This window comes from Mustela erminea, chromosome 9 (genome assembly GCF_009829155.1).
Source record: "Mustela erminea isolate mMusErm1 chromosome 9, mMusErm1.Pri, whole genome shotgun sequence".
NCBI classification, from domain to species: domain Eukaryota; kingdom Metazoa; phylum Chordata; class Mammalia; order Carnivora; family Mustelidae; genus Mustela; species Mustela erminea.
Window position 1 is genome coordinate 73,699,259 of NC_045622.1, and position 22,945 is coordinate 73,722,203.

The 22,945-nt window shown below is 41.4% G+C and overlaps 1 long non-coding RNA gene across 1 annotated transcript; it reads right to left on the bottom strand.

Moving 5' to 3' along the window:
• Nucleotides 1–6,499: 6,499 nt before the first annotated feature.
• Nucleotides 6,500–21,435, bottom strand: LOC116599304. The gene is made up of 4 exons (XR_004289307.1): nt 21,250–21,435; nt 18,775–18,889; nt 18,080–18,177; nt 6,500–6,557 (listed from the first exon to the last, which is right to left on the bottom strand). It is a non-coding gene; the product is annotated as an uncharacterized LOC116599304 (long non-coding RNA).
• Between the last annotated feature and the right edge of the window lie 1,510 nt (nt 21,436–22,945).

Below are 22,945 nucleotides of genomic sequence, written 5' to 3' on the forward strand. Positions count from 1 at the left end.
ACAGTTACATTTGAATTTCAAACAAATAAATATTATTTTTCATGTAAGTATGTCCCCAATATTGTGTGGGATGTACCTATACTAAAAAAGCTATTAACTGTTTATCAGAAATTTTAATTTAACAGGATATTCTGTACTTCTGTTTGCTAAATCTGGCAACTGTACCTATTGGAATAATTTACATGTCTGTTTCCCCTGTGCACTGTAGACCCATTGAGGGTGGGCACCATATCCTTTGACACTGTGTCCTGGTGCCTGGCATCTGGTGTGTGTTCAGAGACTATGTACGTAGTGATATATCCTTCAAATTCTGGGAGCACGCTCCTGTCTCACCTAGAAGGACCTTTCCTGCTTTAAAGTTTGGTGTATTTGATTCACTGATCTCTCTTCTAACCTCTTCTAAAGTTTTATCATTAATAGTTCTTCTTTTTATACTATTTGGTTCTCTAGACAATAGTTAGATTGGAAAGCTCCAGAGTTTGTCAGACGACTGTGTAATCTTCATTTGTATCCCCTGGACCAGTCCTCTTTGCTGATTTGGATGATTCAGTTGGTGTTGTTGGCCATCAGTGGATATTCCCAGTGACTATGCTTAGTTGACCAAATATGTTTAGCAGAGAGCCGATTTCATAGCACAGGCAACATATAAACACTAACTGCTGGTCTCACTGCATTAGATGAAATAAATGTGTAATATTTATAATATAATTGATGAAGGCACTGGCAGATCCTTACCCAACCCTCACTTGGGTTCTTAGAAACTATGTGTATAAATAGGTATTTTAATGAACTCATCACTAAGAGAAATTATGTGACCCAGGAAGCAAAAAGTTCCTACTCTGATAACCGGTATTTATCAAAAAAGGGGTTCCAGCTCATCTTTAAGCCCTGGGTACTTAATCAGCTGACATGAGACAGAAGCCCAGCACAGGGTATCAGAATTGGTTAATTCTGGTGAAAAGGAAGGTAAAGAAAATGGGAAGCTCAGAGAAAATGCAGAGATGTCCATCTTATCAGAAGAAGAGTCAGTGTATAGAGCTAGAACTGCAGTGCCCAATTCAGTAGCCACTCGCCACATGGGACTGTTCAAATAGAAATTAGTTAAATAAAATTGAAATAATTTAAATAAAAGCTTAAATATAAATAAAATTTAAAGTATAGTTCCCCAGTCACATTAGCCACAATTCAAATGCTCAATAGCCACATGGGACTCGTGGCTGCCATATTGGATGGCACTGGTATAGAACATTTCCATTATTGCAGAAGTTCTTTGGACAGCATTGACTGGAATATTGCAGAAGTTCTTTGTACAGCATTGACTGGAATTTCTCAATGTGGGAAACTGATGCCAAGAAGCTGAGGCTGTTGGCCTGGGGAATGGAAACAACAAGGATATGACTGCCATATTCAAGGATTTGAAGGGCTGCCAAGAGAAAGGAAATAAGCAGCCAGTTCTGTATTACTGGAAGGAGCCAGAGAGGGAGGATACTTTATAGCAACTTTATTGCATACTTTGTAGCAACTAGAGACTTTAATATATAACTCATATCTTTTCACCCTGTCCTTCCTTCAGTTAACAAACCTTTCCTGAGGTTCTCCCATGTCCCCTCAGGAATGATTCCAGATCTGGGAATACTGGCATGAACCAGACAGACACAGCTTGTGCCATCCTGGATCTTCCCATCCCAGGAAGTAGGGATGGTTCCCTCCCAGCTGCTCTCCCCGCCTCTACCACAGCTTTGCCTCCCCATTCTCCTCCCTCCTCTAGGATGCCCGGCCCTTTCTTGTTAGTGTACATTTACACGTATTTTTCTCTTTGCTTGATTTGTTTGCTTTGTTTCACTAACTCCTGATCATCCTTCAGATTGCAGTTTAAATGCTGCTTTCTCATCACTTGGTTTTGATGACCCTATACTTCTTTTTTCTTGGATTTCTACATAGAGAAAGAGAGAAAGAGAGAGAATGAGAGAGCACCGGTTACCACTTTACTAGCTTGAGTCCGGCTACCTAATCTTTCTATCCTTAGTTTTTTCAAGTGCCTCATGTAAAATGGATATAATACTTACCCTAAGAGGCTGAAAATGTTGCTTTCCAGAACAGTAACTGGACAATATTTATTTATTTATTTATTTATTTATTTATACATACATACATTATATATATATGTGTGTGTGTATATATATATATATATATCAGTGCCTTTTCTTCTCAGGAAACTAAATATCCTAATCCTATGCCTCTGAGGGTAGGATATTTAATGAAACAACAATGACAACAACACATGATAATCACAGCTTGCTTTTTTGAGAACTTATTCTATGCCTAGTACTGTATTAAGTATTTTCCACGCATTATTTAAAATAATCTTCAATCTTTTCCAGCCTGATGAGGTGGATCCTAATATTATTATCCTCCCTGATCTACAGAAGAAGACATAGAAACTTAGAGAAATTTAATAACGTTAAGTATGTTGGCTTTGCATTGTATCAGCCTGGCAGGTTAACCTCCTTTTTTTAGAATTCCCTTTGCCACCTAGTTCCTGTGGGAATGGGCCACCACAGTCTTGAGAGATCTGGAGGGCGGAAGGAGAGCAGTAGCCATCTTGTAAGTGGGTCAGCGGGCTCACCTCTGTGTGAGGCGGCAGCTGGACATGGGGGCTCCAGCGTCCCCAGGTTGTTTGACTTCTGAGCCAGGAGCCAAGACCTCCTCCCTGGAGGAGGGCACTGGCTTGTGCAGGACATCCACATGCACAAGGTCAGACATAGCAGGGACTGACAGGGGTTCCAGTCTGCTCTTGTGGGGTTCCAGCCTGTGTTTGTGGCTTCCAGCCTGATATGGAAACGTATCTGATATATATGGTGTATTGCTCCTTGGTTCTACTTCTCTGATTGAATCCTAATGCACAGCAAATACCAGAGCTAAGGCTTGGAACTCATTCTGACCCAAGGACCTATGTGCATAGCCCTTATTCTGTATTGACTCAGAACCAACCTCTGAGGAAAATTTTGGGATTTTTCAGCTTATCAGATTGAATCTGTGGTTTAAATTCTAGGTCAGGAGCCCTCTTCTTTTCCTTTGAAGTACTATGGGGATGAAGAAGTCATTATACTCATAGGCCAAACTGACATTTGGAGGGCATTTAGCAACTGTTAAAATTTACCTTAGTTTGTAAAAACTGAAAGTTCTACCTCTACTACTATGAGTAATAATGATATGAGTATATATTTAGCGTTTACCAAATTTCAGGTACTATTCCAAGTGCTTCTTGAAGTCATTTGATCTTCACAATAACATTAAGAAATACAAGTGGTACTTACTTCAAACACCTACTTCATTCATAAAGGTGTTAGATTTTTTTAAAAAGAGAATTCTTTGTAGGCAAGGGCCCCAGAGTTAGGGGAAACTGTTTTTTCCTGCTCTGAGGTAGACGTATATGAGCCACAGGTCGATGTGGCTCCATTTTGGAGAGCATATATCTAAAGGGCTTAGCACATATCTGTCAGCCAGGATACTTCCGGCTGCATTAGCAAAACATCCATCAAAAATAGAGGAAACTACAAAGAGAAGTTATTATTTCCTAAAACAAGAATTCCAGAAGGACCAGGGTTCATTAATTCATTGTCCCATTGATACCATCAAAAATCAAGGTTCTTGGGGCGCCTGGGTGGCTCAGTGGGTTAAAGCCTCTGCCTTCGGCTCAGGTCATGATCCCAGGGTACTGGGATCGAGCCCCGCATCGGGCTGTCCGCTCTGCGGAGAGCCTGCTTCCTCCCCTCTCTCTTTCTACCTGCCTCTCTGCCTACTTGTGATCTCTGTCAAATAAATAAATAAAATCTTTAAAAAAAAAAAAATCAAGGTTCTTGGGGCACCTGGGTGGCTCTGTCCATTAAGCATCTGCTTTCAGCTCAGGTTATGATCTCAGGGGATCTCGCCCCATATCAGGCTCCCTGCTCAGCGGGGAGCTTCTCCCTTTCTCTCTGCCCCTCCGCCCACTCATGCACCCACTCTTTCTCTCTCTCTCACAAAGTAAATAAATAAAATCTTTTTTTTTATAAATAAAATCTTTCAAAAAACAAAATTTTTTTTGAAAGATTTTATTTATTTATTTGACAGAGAGAGATCACAAGTAGGCAGAGAGGCAGGCAGAGAGAGAGAGGAGGAAGCAGGCTCCCTGCTGAGCAGAGAGCCTGATGTGGGACTCGATCCCAGGACCCTGAGATCATGACCTGAGCCGAAGGCAGCGGCTTAACCCACTGAGCCACCCAGGCGCCCAAAAAAAAAGATTTTTAAATTTAAATTTAAATTTTAAAAAATAAAAAAAATTTTTTTTAAAATCAGGGTTCTTTCTGTCTCTGCTCTGCTATCCTTAATATGTTGACCTGTCTTCTGTGGCTGGCTCCCTCACAGTTTCTTTTGGCTGCCCCAGCTCTACGCATCACATGCAAACGACAACACAGAAAGAGAGTCCGTTTATTGTCTTCGCTCTCCTTTTATCAGCAGGGAAAAGAAGTATTCTCCAGAAGCCTACCTGGAAGATGTCCACTCCTGTCTCATTGGCCAGAATAGTGCCAGTCGCTCACATCTAAACCAGTCATTGGTAAGGAAATGGAATTGCTATTTGTCATTAAGTAGATCAAGGGTCACTTTCCTAGAGATTACGTAGGTACTGGGTTTCTGATCAAAGATCCCTATTAGCAAAGGTAAATGGGTCTGACTTTAGATACAGAACAGACACTGTTACTACATGTTGAAGCATAGTGCATGAAATGTGCCCTACCCAAGTTAGACCCATGGCTGAGTTCTAGTAGCTGCTCTTACTAGTGTCTAGCTCCTATTTCATAATTTTTTAATTTTAAGATTTATTTATTTTTTTATTTGAGAGAGAGAAAGATCATAGTGGGGAGAGGCAGAAGGAGAGGAAAAGAAAATCTCAAGCAGACTCTGTGCTGAATGTGGAGACCAGCCCGGGGCTCAGTCTCAAGACCTTGAGATCATGACCTGAACAGAAACCAAGAATTGGATGCTCAACTAACTGTATCATCCTGGTGCCCTCTTCCCATTTGTTCTTTTGAGAGAGTGAGAGAGAGAGAGAGAGTATGAGCAGGGGTTGGAGAGGGGCAGCAGGAGAGGAAGAGTCTGAAGCAGACTCAACACCCAATGCGGAGTCAGATGTGGGGCTTGATCTCACAACCCTGATGTCATGACCTGAGCCAAAATTCAAGAGTCAGATGCTTAACTGACTGAGCCATCCAGGTGCCCCTGTTTTATAAAAATTTTTAATGATTATTGCAGATACTGCTAATGTTCCCTGATACCCATTTGTCTCCTTTGTTATGGACATACTGCATTTCCTAGATTTCCTCATAGTTAGATGGAGCCATAGACTCAGTTCTGGGCAATAGAATGTGGGCAGAAGTAATGTGCATCCCTTCCAGGCTTGGCATATAGAGTCTCTCATACAGAATCCTGTTTCTCTTTGCTTCCATTGGGAAACAGAGGTCCCACGTTGGAATGGTAGAGGTACAGCGCATAATGAATGCAGGACCCTGAGTCATGGCTTGGAGGTGAGCCACTGATCTTGTATTGGACTGTGACATAGATGAGAAGTAAGCTTTTATTGTAAGATTTTGGGGCTATCAGAGAATTTATCCTGACCTGACTAAGGTATTCACCAAAATCATCTTCCTCATGCCTCGTGTTTTGAGCGTATGGGTTGCAGATATGATGTGCATGTCTCATGCGGCCACATGGTTATTCTAATAGGTGTGAAATCTCATGCCTATTAGAAATAAAATCCCTTTCATGTTAGCCTTACTTAAGCACTTTCAGTGATAGGGAACACAGTATTTCTAGCAAGAGATAACCTCTAGTTAGTAAGAGATAACATATGGATTAAAGATGGCAAATAGACTTCAGTTCATAGGCTGAATCTCACTGATGGTAGTTGCATCTAATGTACTGTGTAGAGGGACCTGGGTGGTCCAGTTGGTTAAGTGTCTCACTCTTGATTTCAGCTCAGGTCCTGATCTCAGGGTCATGAGAAGATCCAGCCCCATGTCAGGCTCTGCACTGAGCTTGGGGTCAATATGTGAACTTCAGGGGCAAGGGGTCAATGTGGGCAGCCTAGGAACCTCTGTCACATGAAGAAGGGTGTCACAAGGAGGGTGACTGAATGCTGAGTCCCCTGAGCTTATGAACGAAGTCTCCTAGATGTTTCCTGTTAATGGACAGGACTGAATAGGGCTGAGCTTGCAGCAGAAGGTTCCTTTGGCCCCAGACTGTAGGTAGAGGAAGGATGCGGAGTGAGGATTTTACCACATCAATCATTTTAAGTACAAGAACGCTTGCCGCCATGGACACAGCTAGTAATTGGGAGTTACTGGATGAGTGTTTGTTGAATGAGTAGTGAACAACCAGGCCAAGGGAAAGGAATAAAGTGGTTACATTTCTTTTTGAGTAAGAATATGGTATGTAACAACATTCTCGAATAGCTACTAACCCTGCACTTGGCAGATCCCAGGCAGCAAATTTCAGATGTTTGGGCAAAGGCACCAGTACTAAGGGGAAGAAAAGAGAGTGTCACTTTTAGTGGCAATTCACCACCAAATCTAATAAATTAACACAGTGTCTCTGTATCTACTTTATATGAAAGTCTACTTTATATGAAAACAAAGTCTACTTTATATGGAAGTCTACTTTATATGAAAACAAAGGTGTTCTCCTCTGGCAAAGAAGAAAGCAAGTTGCTTTGAAAAAAGCATGAAGGGTATTTGGTAAAACCATAACTTTCTTTGCAGCTAACTGAGTAAGTGTTCATGTGTTTTAATTCTTATTTTTATTTTGTTTCTAAAAAGTGATAGCTTCTTAGTATACCAACTTAGTTAGAATAGGTTTTAAAGGGTTTCTCAGATTCAGAACCTTTGGAGGACTGTGGTTACAGAACATATTGGCCTTCTTCGATTCAGAAAGACAAGGATTGCCCCTAGGGTCACTGTCCTCTGTTTCAGACTGTACTAAGAGGAGGCACAGAAATATTTAAAATAATTAAACTACAAAGCTAGAAAACATACCAATAACCCCAGTTTATGAGCATATATAACTTCTGCCCTTTTCTCAAAAAAAAAAAAGCATTATTATTACTTGGAATTTTTTTTTTTTTAAATAAAGCTTGCTTTGTGTTCTTCCTCTCTTGTTTCCACTTTCAGCATAGAGCCTTTCACAAATCCATATTTTTTTTTCTGCTACTATTCAAGATATTTTGCTATCAGTTACGTACAACAAATGGCATAAAGAATGAAGAGTGGGGACTGTTTTGGTCCCTGCTATTCACATTTGCCTGTTAATCTAATTACCAAGGTAGGGCTCCAGAAACTGAGCTGCCCACATAGAAAAGCTTTCCCCCCACCTGGTGGATTACTTAGACAAGCTTTTTAAATGGGCAGAGTTTGGGGGGAGGGCGGGGAGCGAAATGAATCTTTTTTTTTTTTTTTTAATGTTTCTATGCAGAGCAACGGAAAGAATTTAGTGGTTGTCAACATGAGTTTATTACAAAGGTATCGTTTAAAATGTAGGTTCATTTTCACTGAGCTTCAGGTCACGCAAGCCAAGGGAAACCTGTGCTGCTGTTTGTTTTTTGTGTGTTTTAAAAAGAGCCCATAAGACCTAACGGAGGGAGATGAAGTGGGTTGGGGTGTGTGCGGGGGGGGGGGGGGGGGGGGGGGGTCGTCGCGTCCCGAGGGAATGACGTCCATTAAAGGGTGGCTACTTTAGCGGTGTTATTTCCAGAGGCTCTTAGCAGTTGTGTGAAAGGGCAGCTTTGAAAGAACAGCCTCGGCCAGGCCTGATTTTGAACTGTTTCTCAGTCCTTGATTCCTACAAACAAAATAAAATACCTTGTCGAATAGAGCCCATTGAGGGAGGATGATGGGTTAAGAGTGGGGCTACGAGGTGGTAGCGTGGGTGCTTGTTTATCAAGGAGGAGGGGTCCGTTGTTCCTGGCGTTGGTGAAAGGAAAGACGCCAGAATCTGATGGCTGGGGTACCATTGATGTGAAGTAACGGGGTAATCGGATTGAAAGGGGGCCATAGTATTTATGTCAGTTCACGTTTCGTCAAAGGAATAATATGAGGGGCTACCTAGCTGGGGCTTTGGCCTGGGGGTTCAGTTAGCAAGTATCCAGGCCTCATTGGATTCAAATATAAATTAATTCTCACAGGAGCATTGCCTGATTAATTTATTTGCATAATAGTAGAAAAACTGCAGAGTGGTTACTTTTTTTTTTTTTTTCCCCTTCTGTAGGGATTTGGACAAGAAAAGGTTTAAATTCATTTGAAAGAAGAGTGTGTGAGAAGTCAGAGCAGCCAAAGCCCCCTCTGGGGCTCCCAGAGCTGTGTTATGGAGGGAGAAGGGCTGGAAGCAAGGCGCGTTTGTGCAAGAAGTTTAACTCTTCCTAGGATGAAGCACCTCCTTCTGGGGCCCTTTTCCTGTGCTTGGTTTGGGGGACTTAGGTCTTGGCTCAGATGGGAGCATCAGGTTCCGAGGGGGAACGGGCAGTCGGCCCAAGTGAAATATCCAGTGGGTTCAAGTTCTCATTGGAGGACGTCATAGTTGCAGAAAACATATAGATGGGTTCAGTTTTGACTTACTCGCCTTTCCTGGTATTTCGGGAAAGAATTTCAGGTCTGTGTGGCATCCCAGTGAGAAAGTCATTTGGTTTTTAAAACTCATGCCATTCAGGATCTGTTTTGACATAGCGTGTTTATTTAATAAGTACCTGCTCGGCAGAGCCTGGTTCAGTATGTGATGCCGGGTATGCCCGTGGGGTCAGTGCTCTTATCTCAGGAAACTGCATTATAAAAATGAAATGGAAGAAAGGGGGCAAAGGATTCTGAGTTTCGGATTTTCAATATCAAAGTTATTTTTCCTCCAGACCTTTCAGTGATAGAAAAGAAATTGTAAATATTGCTACAAACCATACTTAGCAAGTCCAGCTTTGATAACTTCCAGCCTTTGCTCAAGAATAAAGAGCTTTCTTTTCATAGGACGGCAGATACTATTTTTAGTATTTCTTACTCATTCTTATTATCTTTATTCCCTCATCATCCGTTGTTGTGAAAAATAAAGCACCAAAGCCATTCAGATGAAGCAGCCGCATTGGCTCAAAATGCTATTTCTACAAGTTCCCGATGGAAATACTTTAAAAATAGTAGCAGGACAAATCCCATTTTTTTTTTTTCTTTTTAAAAAAAGCTTTTATTTAAATTCCAGTTAGTTAAATACAGTGTAATATTAGTTTCAGGTATACAATACCATGATTAACACTTACGTACAACACCCAGTGCTCATTACAAAATTGAATATTATTAATCTTTTCCAGCGAACCTGGGTTGCTCAGTAGGTTAAGCATCTGCCTTGGGCTCGGGTCATGATCACAGGGCATCAAGGCCCAGCATCCGGCTTCCTGCTTTTTGGGGAGCCTGCTTCTCCTTCTCGCTCTGCCCCTCCCCACTGTGCGCTCTCTCTCTCTCTCTCTCTCTCAAATAAATAATATTTTAAAATCTTTTCCTTTGCCTTTTACCTCTCTTTTAGTCACTCTCCTTTCCTCAGCCTCTTTTGTTTTTGTCCTCCTTTTTCTCATACTACTCAATTACCCCACTTTTATTTACTCAGTCTTCACATTGTGCCAAATCATAGGAATAAGATAGGAAAAACACAAGTTTTTCTTCTTTCAAAATCCTGCAGCTTCCACAAATCCCATTTTCTAATTGATTGCATGATTAATTCTAAATTTTATCATGAAAACTTCCTGCTATGAAAGAAATGCTTATGGTAGAGACTCAACAAATATTTCTTTCACTTTCTTTTCACTTAAATACACCCAGGATGTCAATTAGCAAATGCCTTTGTTACTTAGGAATATTAAGGAACAAGAGAATATTAGACCAGAGAGGGAAGGGTGTTCTACATAATTCCACCCGGCCTAGGACCTCCTTTCTATAGAATCTGTCATGTCCCATTTCCTATTAACAAGGGTGAATCTCTTTCTTAAAAAAAAAAAATATATTTATTTAGAGAGAGATTACATGAGTCGGGGGAGGGGTAGAGGAAAATAGGGAGAGAGTGTCTCACACAGACTCCTCGCCGAGCGTGGAACCCAACACAGGGCTCCATCTCACAATCCTGAGATCATGACCTGAGCTGAAATCAGGAGTTGGATGCCCAATTGACTGAGCCACCCAGGAGGTCCTGGGTGAGCCTCTTTTTAAAAAGAGACTTTTTTTTTTAAGAGTAATTCTAGATTTACAACAAAATTGAAAAGAAAGTACAAGAGATTTCCCATATACCCCCTGCTCCCACATACGCATAGTTTCGCTCATTATCAACATTACTTTCCAGAATTGTGCTTTTTTTTTTTTTTTTTTTTTTAACAAGGATGAGCCTACATTGACATATCATAGTTACCTCAAATCTACGGCTTACCTTAATTTACTGTTGGTGTTGCACATTCTCTGGGCTTGGACAAATTTATGATGATATATTTCCATCATCATAATATCCAGAGTATTTTCACTCCCCTAAAAATCCTCTCCCTATTTCTCTCTCTCCCCACACATCCCTGGCAAACACTGATCTTCTTACAGTCTACATAAGTTTTGCCTTTTCTAGAATGTCCTATAGTTGAAATCATATAGATTGGCTTCTTTCACTTAGTAATAGGCTTTAAAGTTCCTCCATGTCTTTTCATGGCTTGAAAACGCATCTGTTTTGGTACTGAACAATACCCCATCATCTGCATGTGCCACAGTTTATTTCTCCATTTACCTACTGAAGGATGTCTTAGTCGTTTCCAGGTTTGGGCAATTATGTATAAAGCTGCTATAAACATCCTTGTGTAGGTTTTTGTGAACATTAGGTTTTTAGCTCCTTAGGAGTAAGTTATAAAGAATACAATAGTTGGATTGTACTGTAAGAGTATGTTTAGTTTGGCAAGACACCTCCAAACTGCCTTCCTAAGTGCTTTGCATTATTTGGCATCCCTCTCAGCAATGTAGAAGAGTTCCTATGTGCCAAACACAGAGTATCAGTGTTTGGCGTTGCCAGTGTTGGAGATTTTGCTCATTCTAATGGGTGTGTAGTGGCATCTCATTGTTCTTTTATTTTGCATTTCCCTGATACAAATCAAAAGGTATACTTCCGGGCACCTGGGTGGCTCAGTGGGTTAAGGCTCTGCCTTCGGCTCAGGTCATGATCCCAGGGTCCTGGGATCGAGCCCCGCATCGGGCTCTCTGCTCGGCGTGGAGCCTGCTTCCTCCTCTGTCTCTGCCTCTCTGCCTACTTGAGATCTCTGTCTGTCAAATAAATAAATAAAAATCTTTAAAAAAAAAAAAAAGGTATACTTCCTTCTGAGAGAGGGGTATTGGCAATTTTTAAAAAATATTTATTTATTCGAGAGAGAGTATGAGAGTGTGGGGGCAGGGGCAGAGGGAGAGGGAGAGAGAACTCTCAAGCAGGTTCCAGGGTGAGCCGCCTGAGATAATGACCTTAGCCGAAATCAAGAGTCAGATGCTGAACCAACTGAGCCACGCAGTTGCCCCTTGGTAAATTTTTACATATAAAATGATACTAGCTACTGAGAGAGAGAAGTTAACCAATTCTCATTCCCTTCAACATCTTTAGGGGCTTGCGGTGGTTTTGGTGTGGGTGGAACCCCGGGGTTGAGATTGTGGGGAGGAGACAATCACTGAATAAATTGGCTACCATCAAATTGTGGGGCATGTTTAAAGCTGGACCAGATATAGTTTCAGCCCTTGGGAACTTCCAAGTAGAGAAATTCTTGAAGAAGTCATTGTTTCAGGCAAGTTTATCAGTTAATGGGGAATTAACCAGGCAAATAGGAGTGTTACTGATGAATACTGGGGCTAAGTCCTGGTCCTATGAAGAGCATGTTCAGAAATTCTGCATCTCTGAAATCTATTTAATTCACTGCAAACAGGTTGTGCATATATTACCTAAAAGGTACCCTGGGCCACATAAAGAAAGAGATAATGAGGCCTTTACAGTGATTACAACACAGCGAAGTTTCTGAGAAATGAGGAGTCCTGCCTTGATGATGGGGTTTTGCATTGCAGGGAAACACTCTCCTGGGTTCACTGAGGTTCCCTTTGTGCTGGGTGCTGCTCTCACCTTAGCGCACACACATCCCCACCCACCCCCAAAGTGTGCTCCTACACACCACACTGAAGAAGAAAATTCTCAATGGCTGTAGTTTCTAAAGTAAAAGTATTAGTTTTTACTATGCATTATTCACATAGGTGATTTGGTCCTGCAGGGCCAGTTCCCTTCAGGGACTGATTTCTGATCTCCATCTAGACATACAGTTTCCTCTGATTTGTATCCTGCCTCCATGAGATCAAGGGTTACACCATGGCTCCAGCTGTTCTTTTAACTCCCTGTGACCTTGGGCAGTCACTTAACTCTTACCTCCTGATTTTATTGTCTATACAGTAGAAAAATTAACATTTCACTTTCTCAAAGGAATATTGTTAGGGAGAAATTAGTAGATTTTTACAGAACTAAAAATTATATAATACATATAAATATCAGTTAGCATTGGTATTATTATATCACCACCCCACAATGACGACTAACATAATTGGTACTATACCACCATTTTGGATATTCTTATTCTATAGGCATCTTTCTGCTTTTTCTTTTTGTGACTGGAACTAAAAAGCACAGAAATATCAGATCATGCCTACATCCCTGGCAACCAATTTTCTTTCCCTTTCAGACAGAGACTCCTCTGGAGGTCACTCTCAGTTGGTCCTCCAAAGCTTATCATATTGGACACAAGTCACTCTGCATGGGATGGCGCTGGTCAGGTACTACATACTAACTGACCCAGTGGTTCTTAATGTCCAGGGAACATGTGGCAAGGGCTGGAGACAATTTTAGTTGTTGTAAATTTGGTGGTGGGGATGGGTACTGGGAGAATGCTACTGGCAACCAGTAGTAGAGGCCAGGGATACTGCTTTTCAGTGCATCATCTAACCGAAATGTCGATAGCGCCAAAGGTGAGAACCTTAAAGTAAATAATGACTTCCATTTTCTTCTAAGTCTGTTTATTTTCAGCAGGTTTATTATTTTTCTTTTTAACTTTTTCCTTTTTTGGTTGAGGAATATTTACATGAGCAAAATACTCAATAGATATTAAGTGTTAGGGTTTGATCACTTTTGGCAAATGCCAACATCCATGCAAACCAGATTCCTACCCATACATAGACCATTCCCATAACTCTTAATAAGTTCTCTTGTACTGCTTCCCCATTATTTTGTACCCCCCACAAAGGCAACCACTGACTGATTTTACTTTCACCATATATTATTATGCTCATTACTCTTGAATATTAAAGATGTCAAATCTGGGGCATGGTAATTGATGGGGTTAGTGAGATCAGCGACAATTAGACACCAGGGGCCAGGGAACTAGGCCTCACAGCATGAGGCTTGAGAGAGAGGAAGATCAAGTCCCATGCAAAGAGAGACAAGCAGGTAGCTGGCATCAGAGCAGTCTTGCAGGTGGCAGCTGACAAGCGTTGTTGCCAGGGAAGCGGAAGAGAAAGAAAGGAGAGCCAGTGGTGGGGAACAGGGCCCTGATGGTAGAAATGTGGCTTGAGTTGCTGAGTGAGGGCTATTGGCACTCACGAAGAGCTAGGCTCCTGAAATAGGAACACATGTTGAGAACTTGGTCAGGGAGAGTGTATGTATTTCCCAGGGCTTACATAACAGATGACCATAAACATCTTAAATCTCAAGATAACAGAAATATCTCTCACAGTTCTGGGGCTCATAGGTTCAAGCCCAAGGTGCTGGACAGCTGTGCTCTCTCTAGGGGCTCTAAGGGGAAGACCCATTCTTTGCCTCCTCCAGCTTCCAGTAGCTGTCAACGTGCCTTGGCTCAATGGCTTGTGGCCATCTCCCTCTAGTCTCTGCCTCTGTCTTTATATTGCCTCCTTCTCTTCTGACTTTTTCCTCAGTGTATCTCTTATAAGGAGATTTGTCATTGGATTTAAGGTCCACCCAGATAATCCAAAATGATCTCATCTCAGGTTCATAACTTGATTACATTTGTAAAAACCCTTTTAGTAAATGAAGTCACATTCATAGGTTCCAAGCATTTGACATGGATATTTGGTGGGGAGGAGCATTTTTCAGCTTACCAATTTGGACTAAATTTGAGTGAGAATTTTCTGGAGCTGGACTGTGAAGTCAGAGAGGGCCCACTGCAGGTGGTTGGGATTAGTTCCAGGGAATGAAGGACATTAACATTTTATTGAGCATCTGGTAGACCCAAGCACAATGCTAAGTGCTTCCTTATCAGGTTTAATTCTAACAAAGACCCTCTGAAATATCTATGCTTTTTCCTCCCTCTTAATTTTGTATCTCTAAGTTCTCTAAGTTTGTAAAACAGAGAAAAGTTGAAAGTACAGTGAACACCTGTATATCCTTTACCGGCATTCCCTAATTGTTACCATTTTGCCTCATCTGTTCTCTCTGTGTATATACATGTATTTGGGGAGGGGGAACCTAAACGATTTGAAAGTAAGTTATAGATACCCTATTTCAACCCTAAATACATTAGCATCATCACTGATTTAAATTGAAGTAGTTACTTTTGACAATGGGAAAATGGAATCTCAGCAATGGTTAATAAACTTCTTAGTCTCAGAACTAAAGTACAAAACTCGTATTTTAGTGGAAGTCTGTCTAACTTTCAAACTCATGCTCTTTCTGCACATTTTTATTCATTTATGTATTTATTCATTCATTGGTTTTGTGGGGTGGACAGCCACCATGCACTAAGGATATATTGGTTAAATAAGGCACACAAGGCAGAATGATGATAAATTAGCAAAGAAGTAAATGACCTAGATAATTCAGGGTCTGTGACGAGTACTGACTAGTAGGGGAAAGGTGGTGCACAGCCTGGGAGATTAAAAGAAAAATAGCACATGGCTTCTGCCCTAAAGGACATTGCAATGGAGCAAGATTCTCCAAAATGAGAAAAGGAACTCTTAGCAGTGAGAAGACCTTCCTCCCAACCTTTCTCAAGAAGCTTCAGAAGGAGATGCTTTACTAAAAGGGAATAAACAAGGAAGAAGACATGGGGTCCTAGAAATAAGGGATTCAACCCAGGGGAGAAGCAAAGGGAAGTCTGGGGCAGCAGAACTAGAGGATACAGAGAGAAGCAAGTGGATGCAAGGCCCAGGAGAAGCCAGGGAGCTGATGATCACCTGATTCATTTGAGGACAGTATTTAGAGGTGTTTCATAATTCTGAGAGAGAATTTTAGAATATAATGAGAGCTATGCAGAGAGCTATATAAATAAAAAGAAGAAATTATTAGCTGTAGGAAAAAGAAAAACTGCACAATAAAGGCAGTGGAACCATAGTCAACAATGAACTATATTTGCGCACTTGTAGTACAGCAAACATGTAATGGTGATTACATCAAAAATAGTGATATAATTATCGTAGGAGAATGGGTGGGAAGCATTGAGCGAGAGGGGTCAACCTTCACTGTCCATGACAGAAATTTAACAGATGATGTCTAACTTGTATACATCAATTAAAGAACTAGAAGGAAGCTCTTTAGATGTATGGAGGCAAATGCCAGAAGAAATTGTTTAAGAATATAGATGTGGTCCATATACACTATGGAGTATTATGTCTCCATCAGAAAGGACAAATACCCAACTTTTGTAGCAACACGGACAGGACTGGAAGAGATTATGCTGAGTGAAATAAGCCAAGCAGAGAGAGTCAATTATCATATGGTTTCACTTACTTGTGGAGCATAACAAATAGCATGGAGGACATGGGGAGTTAGAGAGGAGAAGGGAGTTGGGGGAAATTGGAAGAGGAGGTGAACCATGAGAGACTATGGACTCTGAAAAACAATCTGAGGGTTTGAAGTGGCGGGGGTGGGAGGTCGGGGTACCAGGTGGTGGGTATTATAGAGGGCACGGATTGCATGGAGCACTGGGTGTGGTGCAAAAATAATGAATACTGTTATATAAATAACATATTTTCATATATATGAAAATAGTTTTATCTAGAGAGTAAATGGGGGGGCAGGGAGTGAATGTGAGGGGAGGTGACTGAGGATTATTACGTAAGCTCTGGAGCACCGTTGGAGCATTTACAATTATGTACAGGTATTACTTTGATATAAATAAAGAACAAAAATTGGTAAAAAGGAGGAAGAGAGAGAAAGCAAGAGGTAAGAGAGGGAAGGAAGGATCATGTCTGACTGAGGTGAATCTCCTTTACCCTGCCGGTCTGGAGAAAAGAGGATGGATTAATTAAAGTAAACAAAGGGACAGAAAAAGGGCCACTGGGGAGGATGAGGACAGGAAAGGGATTTGGGTTGGTCACAAATTAGATAATCCAGCCATTAAATTATACGAATTAGATGTTGTAGGAAGAAGACTGCATATCCGACAAAAAACAAAGACTCAGTACCTTTGAGTGTTGAGACCAGATTATCTGGACTTGGTCAGGAATTCAAAGTACCTTTTATCCCATGAGCTCTGAAGATTGAATGGTTCTTAAGACATTTTCATCTTGAAAATGTTTATGATTTTTCCTCATTCCTAACTTTCCTGACAATTGTATTAAGTAATAGGTATAGCTAAGTATAAATGAACTCCCAGACTAAGTGTATTTCAACTTTTTAAAGATATAGTAATTCACCCAAGATTTTTTTCAGAATCTAGAGATAAAGTGCAAATAAGAACTCAACTTTGCCCTTGAGAAGTTTACCGTCCACAGAGGATATTTTGGAATTAGGGGACAGAGCATAATATTTATAGTTTTGTAAATTCTCTTTGGTTTGTCAAGGCAGTCTATTTTGTATTAAAGTTAACATTCTGAAGTGACACTAAATTTGCTATATAATATTGCATGCATTTTCCAAACCTTTCCCTTTAAGTACGTATTTAATTTCCTGTAAGTATTTCCAGAATCGTTTTGGTCATGGATGCTCTCAAATTTTAATAAGTATTGACTTATGACTTTTTACATTTTCAGCTTTTATTTGTCCATCCCCAGTATTCAGAACTACTGAGTTTCATCATACGTGTGATTTTAAGAGGCCCATTTCCTTAAAGTCTCTTTTTAAAATTTTCTTTTACTTTGTGATCTGCTGTAGTTGTTAATATGTAGAATAATGGATTTCACATCGTTGCTCCTGTAAAAATTTGTCTTGCACCTGGTAGATAGTATTTAATTGAACAAATGTAATATTGATGATTGTTCTTGTTTGGGATTGTAATAGGAAATAGCCAATTTGAACATTTATAGAATTTAGACACAATCTGGTGGGAAATGTGATACTCTTAGTCCCCTATCTCTCTGCTCAGCAGGAAGCCTGCTTACTCCTCCTCTCTCTCTGCCCGCCTCTCTGCCTACTTGGGACCTCTCTCTTTCTCTCTCTCTCTCTCAAATAAATAAAAACGCAGATCTACTAGGGCCACCTGGATGGTTCAGTTGCCAGATCACATGACTCTTGATCTCAGGATTGTGAGTATGAGCCCCATGTTGGGTGTAAAGATGACTTAAAAAACAAGAAAATCTTAAAAAAGAATAGAAATATAGATCTGCATTCCTTCAGTCTTCTGTTTAAAAACACTCAATGGCTTACCATTGGATTTAGTAGAAAATCACAAAACCCAAGTGCCTTGACCTGGCCTGCAAATTTTCACTTTTGTTTTTCTTGCCCCTGGCAATTTCTCCAGCCTCAGCTTCCATCTCCTCCCTATCCCCAACACTCCTGCTGCGTGGGATATAATCTAGCACCTTCAGCCCCTCCCAACAGACTTGGAAGGCATTTTCTCTTCTCTCTGCCTGGGACACTCTTCTATACCCCACGTCCTCCTGGTAAGGCCAGATCTCAGCACTGGCTGTTTCAACATCATTTTCTCTAGGAAAACTTACCTAATTGCACTCACTAGAAAAATTTGGTCCTATGGCATCTGACATTTCTTTTTTTTATAACACATTATCACATTTAAACTTACAAGTGCACTGAGTTCATTCCTTCCAGGTTCAAGTTCCATGATGGCAGTGATGATGGATATCTTGATTATCACTTTATTTCCAGTGCCCAGATCCATGCCTAATAAAGCATGGAAGAATAATTAGGTGGATGGGTGTTTTGACTGCAAGTATAGATGTTAGTCCCATGAGTATAATACTTAAGTTCTAATTTACATCCCCATGGGGAATAGTTATTTTTATGACATATAACTTTTTCACATTATAATTATTTATTCATTTGTAACCAGGTGAAAGGTGGTTTAAATTAATCAGGGCAATGGCTTATGGACAGAGGCTATCTCCGAAAGAGCAAGGGCCATAGTCTATAGGTTTTTAGATCCTTTGCACAGGACCAACTAATGGAAGGCTCTCCAGGGTCACCTTGTCCCATTGGGTTATACCCTCATTTCCCACAATGTTCATACCACAGCCTGGGCTGCCACATGTGTGACTTACAATTACCAGGTAGAAGATTGGGTCAACAGTGTGTTGAATGATTGGTTAGACAGCTGCTACACAGGTTAGTCTGAAAATACCAGGAAATTTCTATGCTGGTAACAATAGGACCATTTTCAGTTATAAGTGGCAACTTAACCACTGCATCAGAGCTGTTTATGAACTAATTTTTTTTAAACCTTTCACAATAGACACCCAATGACAATTAAGCATAACCTACCTTGGTGCTTAGGCTTGGTAGAAAAATCAGACCCATGTCCAGAAGAGCGAGGTGACCACGATGTGAAATGTTCTAAATGGAGGCACTTCAGCAGGCGCTCCTGGATTCAAGGTCCCTACACAGTGAAAGGATCACTACAGGGAAAACTACAGTGGGGCTCTTTTCCCCAAAGAGCATCTTGTTTCCTGACTGCCTTCTTATTTCTAGCCTACTTTCATCTCAAGAGAGATTTGGATGGTTTCTGAGTTAAGAATCACTCACCAGATTTTATCTCAGATGAGCAATTTGTGGTGAGGTTATAATAATCCTTTTGAGTGCCTGGAAGTTCCAGGTGTCGCTTGTCAGTAATAGCTGCTTAAGATGGAAACAGTCATGGGCTTGTTCCCAGAAGAATGACCGAGTTACTACCAAAACTCTCAGCCATTAGCTAAAATTGATCTGGGAAGAGGTGGCCTTTCTTTTTAACTCTGTAATGCTTTATCAGGCTTTGGTGAGTAATTCTAAAGTTGTCATTTGAGGGTTTTTAAATTATTATTGTGAATAAACACATGGGAAGAGATTTATGTAAAGGATCTTGGTTTAATCATTCTATTACTTGAAAACACAGTAAAACAGACCTGATGATTAGGAGTGACAGTGTGAATCAGAATACTTCGTACATAGTGTCCATCTCCAAAAAACAACAACAAAAGACAAAAAACCAACCAACCAAACGAACAAAAAAACATTTTTCTCCTAGTGGCTGAGTACCCAGTAATGCAGCTTTCGCTAAAGAGAGAAAGAGAAAAAACATTTTACTTCCAAACTGCCAGTAGCCTAAACAGCTGCCAGGAGAGAAACCAGGATATTTCCTTTCAAAAATCTAAACAGAACTTTTTGGAAACAGTTCCACCCTCTGGGCAAGAGAGCCAGAGGGCTACTGAGAAGCATGCTCTGTAAAGACAGTTTTCTATCTGCAAACATTCTTTTCTGATTGTCCAACTCAGCACTGAGATTCTCTCTCCCTGGAGTCCTGCCATCATACTCTCCTCACCTTATTGGTTTTTCTACGAAAACAGCAAAGAATATGGTCCCTGTGTGGGGGTGCATAACTGAGCTGATTATTTTAGATTTAGTGCAATTAATTTTTTATAAATTGGACAGGAAGTAATTGAGTTGCATTTCTCCCATTTCACAAAAGGACAAATTGAGGCTTGGAAAAGAGTCTGCTTTCTCATTTCCACCCAGTAAAGTGCCATTGAGATTCTAGGGAGCCTCCTTGTTCTTAGATCAGCATTTGGGTATCTGCCTTTTGGGGTTTGATATGAGGGAGTTGGCACTTAGTGCCTGCAGAGTCTCCACGCCTCAATACTATAGAGAGTTTGACCATAGAGGGGGACCATGGAGCCCTTCAAAACCTGTCACTTGAGTGGGAAAAACCTGTGGCCTGTCCTAACCCATATAATATAATCTGTTGGAGATGCTGGGAAGGTGGCTCTCTGCCTAATGGAGACCAGGCAGTTGTCCTGGGAAGAGAGAGCCCTTCCATGGGTGTTCAGAAGCCCTAAGTTCAGGACCTGACTCTGCAGATATGGCTTATGACAGGGCAAAGCTTGGTATGCTCTTGTGGCTTTTTGTTTTGTGTGTGTGTGTGTGTGTGTGTGTGTGTGTGTGTGTGTGTGTGTTGCCTGTTTCTCCAACTGGCTGCATCTTAGAGCAAGCTTATCCTCACTGTCTCTACTCCAGCTCTATCATTTTCCCTCCACCCCAGGGCCTTTGCATGGCCTGCTCCTCCTGCCTGGAAAGCTCTCCTGCACCCCCACCCCCATTCTCACTGCCACTCATTCTTCTGGTGTCATTTAAAATGTTATGTTTTAGGAAAGCCTTCCCTGAACACCAGTCTACATGGGGTCTCACCACTATAGTGTTGATCACAATGATAATCAGCTTCTTGGTTTTTTTTTTTTTTTTCAAAGATTTTACTTATTTATTTGACAGACAGAGATTACAAGTAGGCAGAGAGGCAGGCAGAGAGAGAGGAGGAAGCAGGCTCTCGAGGAGCAGAGAGCCCGACGCGGGGCTCAATCCCAGGACCCTGGGATCATGACCTGAGCTGAAGGCAGAGGCTTTAACTCAGCCACCCAGGCGCCTGATAATCAGCTTCTTTTATGATTATTTAGTTTTTAATTTTTTCTCCTCCCCTAGATGATGCAGAGATCATATCTGTTTTTTTTTTTTTTACTATTATTTCCCTCTGAGCATGTTGCCTGACAGAAAGTAGATGTTTCCGATATATTTACTGAGTGAATGAATGAAATCCATCACTTAAATGCCCTGAGCCTCAGTTTACTCTAAAATAGAGATCAGAAATCCTACTTCTCATATTTTCTATATGTGTGAAACAAGGTCCTGCCCTCAAAAGCAACTTGGACAGTGCCTGCATTTAGTAGGTATCAATCAATATTAGACAAATAAGGAGTTTAATGATAATAGTACCTGTTAAATATGTGAAACAGCACTTCAGGGGAAGGCCTGAGTATTAGCAACACCATTCATGTGATGCTTTGTACTTAACAGAGCTGTTTCCTATGTCCTATTTTCCAAAGATGGCCCTAGGAATATCCCATCTCACATCACTGTCTTCCAGTGTCACTGACACTCCTACTTTGAAGAGGTGGGGTGTGTGTTTCCTCTTTTTGAACCCCAGCAGGACTTGTAACTGATGTGACAAATGGGAAAATGGCAGACGTGGTGCTACATGACCTCGGAGGCTAGGTCATAGAAGAGTATGACTTTGGCCTGGTGCTCTACCTATCTCAGGCACTTGTCCTTTAAGCTGCTACCATGTCACAAGTAAGCACGGAGATGGTCAGCAGTAGTGCTGACTGCCAGACATGTGAGCGCATGAACCTTCTGAGACCCCAGCCCCAGCCATGGAGGGGCCCTGGCTGACAGAACCAAGTGAGGCAGAGACAGGATGTCTCCACTGAGCCCTGTCCAGATTGAGATTTGTGAATGAGGTCTATATTGTGGTTGTAAGACGCTATGTCTTGGAGTAATTGTTATGCAGCAATAGATAACCTGAACACAGGGTCGTCTCAGACTTGTACTGCTATACAGTAAGCAGGTGAATTATTCCCACTGATTCCCATTTTTGAGATCAGGGTGCTGAAGCTCACTGTGGTGAAGTGACTTCCCCAAGATCACAGAGCTGGGGAGTGGTAAAGTCCAGGCCTCTGGATTTCTAGGATTTGTCTTCCCAGTACTCAAAAAGTCCTGACTCTCATCACATGGGCCTCAGAACTAGGGGGTGGAACTAACCCTCTGGGAAATTTTACATCCTGCTTCACTGGGCTTGGGAGGCCTGGGGCTCCCATCCCTGTGAGCTTGTGCTCCTTTGGATATTCAAGTGTCCTAGCCACACACTCCAGAGACAGGGAGGAGAAAATTGGCGCAGATTGTAGCCTTAGGCTGCATTTAATTTTTCAAGGTGCTAGCAATCCCTTATGCCATGAAAGTTCTACACTGATGTTGGCAGATGTTATCCACACTGCAGAGAGGCAGGAAAGGTTCAGACAGATAAATCAGCTGGAGGTGGATCCATGCCTCTGGGCCCCAGATGTGGATAGAAGATTTCAAAAGGTTTGTCTGCCACCCCCTTCCTCCCCACACCCCCGCACGCAAACATGGTTCACTGTTTTCATCACAAGAAACTAAGTGAAAGTCAACTCCCGTGGTGACATCAGCTTTGATTACCCCTGACAAAGAGTATCACAGTGATTGAGCATAGCACATGGTAAATGCTCAACAGGGAACGGGCGTGTTTCCAAGGCTCCTTGTAACTGTAGGATCAAAACTGAACTTCTCTGCATTGGACATGCACAAAGCTCTCTACAATCTGGTCCTCTCGCTGCCCAGCCTCATCTTCTGCCACATGCTTCATGCACATCGTACTCCAGCAACAATAAGAGAGGTATCACTATGCCTCTTACCTTCACATCTGCCTGGGATGTCTCCTTTCTGCCAATCTGCTTGACAAACTTCTCTTCTTTCAAATCTCAAGAGCTATATTCTCCGAGAAGCCCTCCCTGACTTTTCCAAGCCAACTTAGAGAATCATATCTTATGTTGAAGCAATTTTATTTTCCATTCTGATTGGAGGGACTAAAATCAAAGACAGAGACTCCCCACTT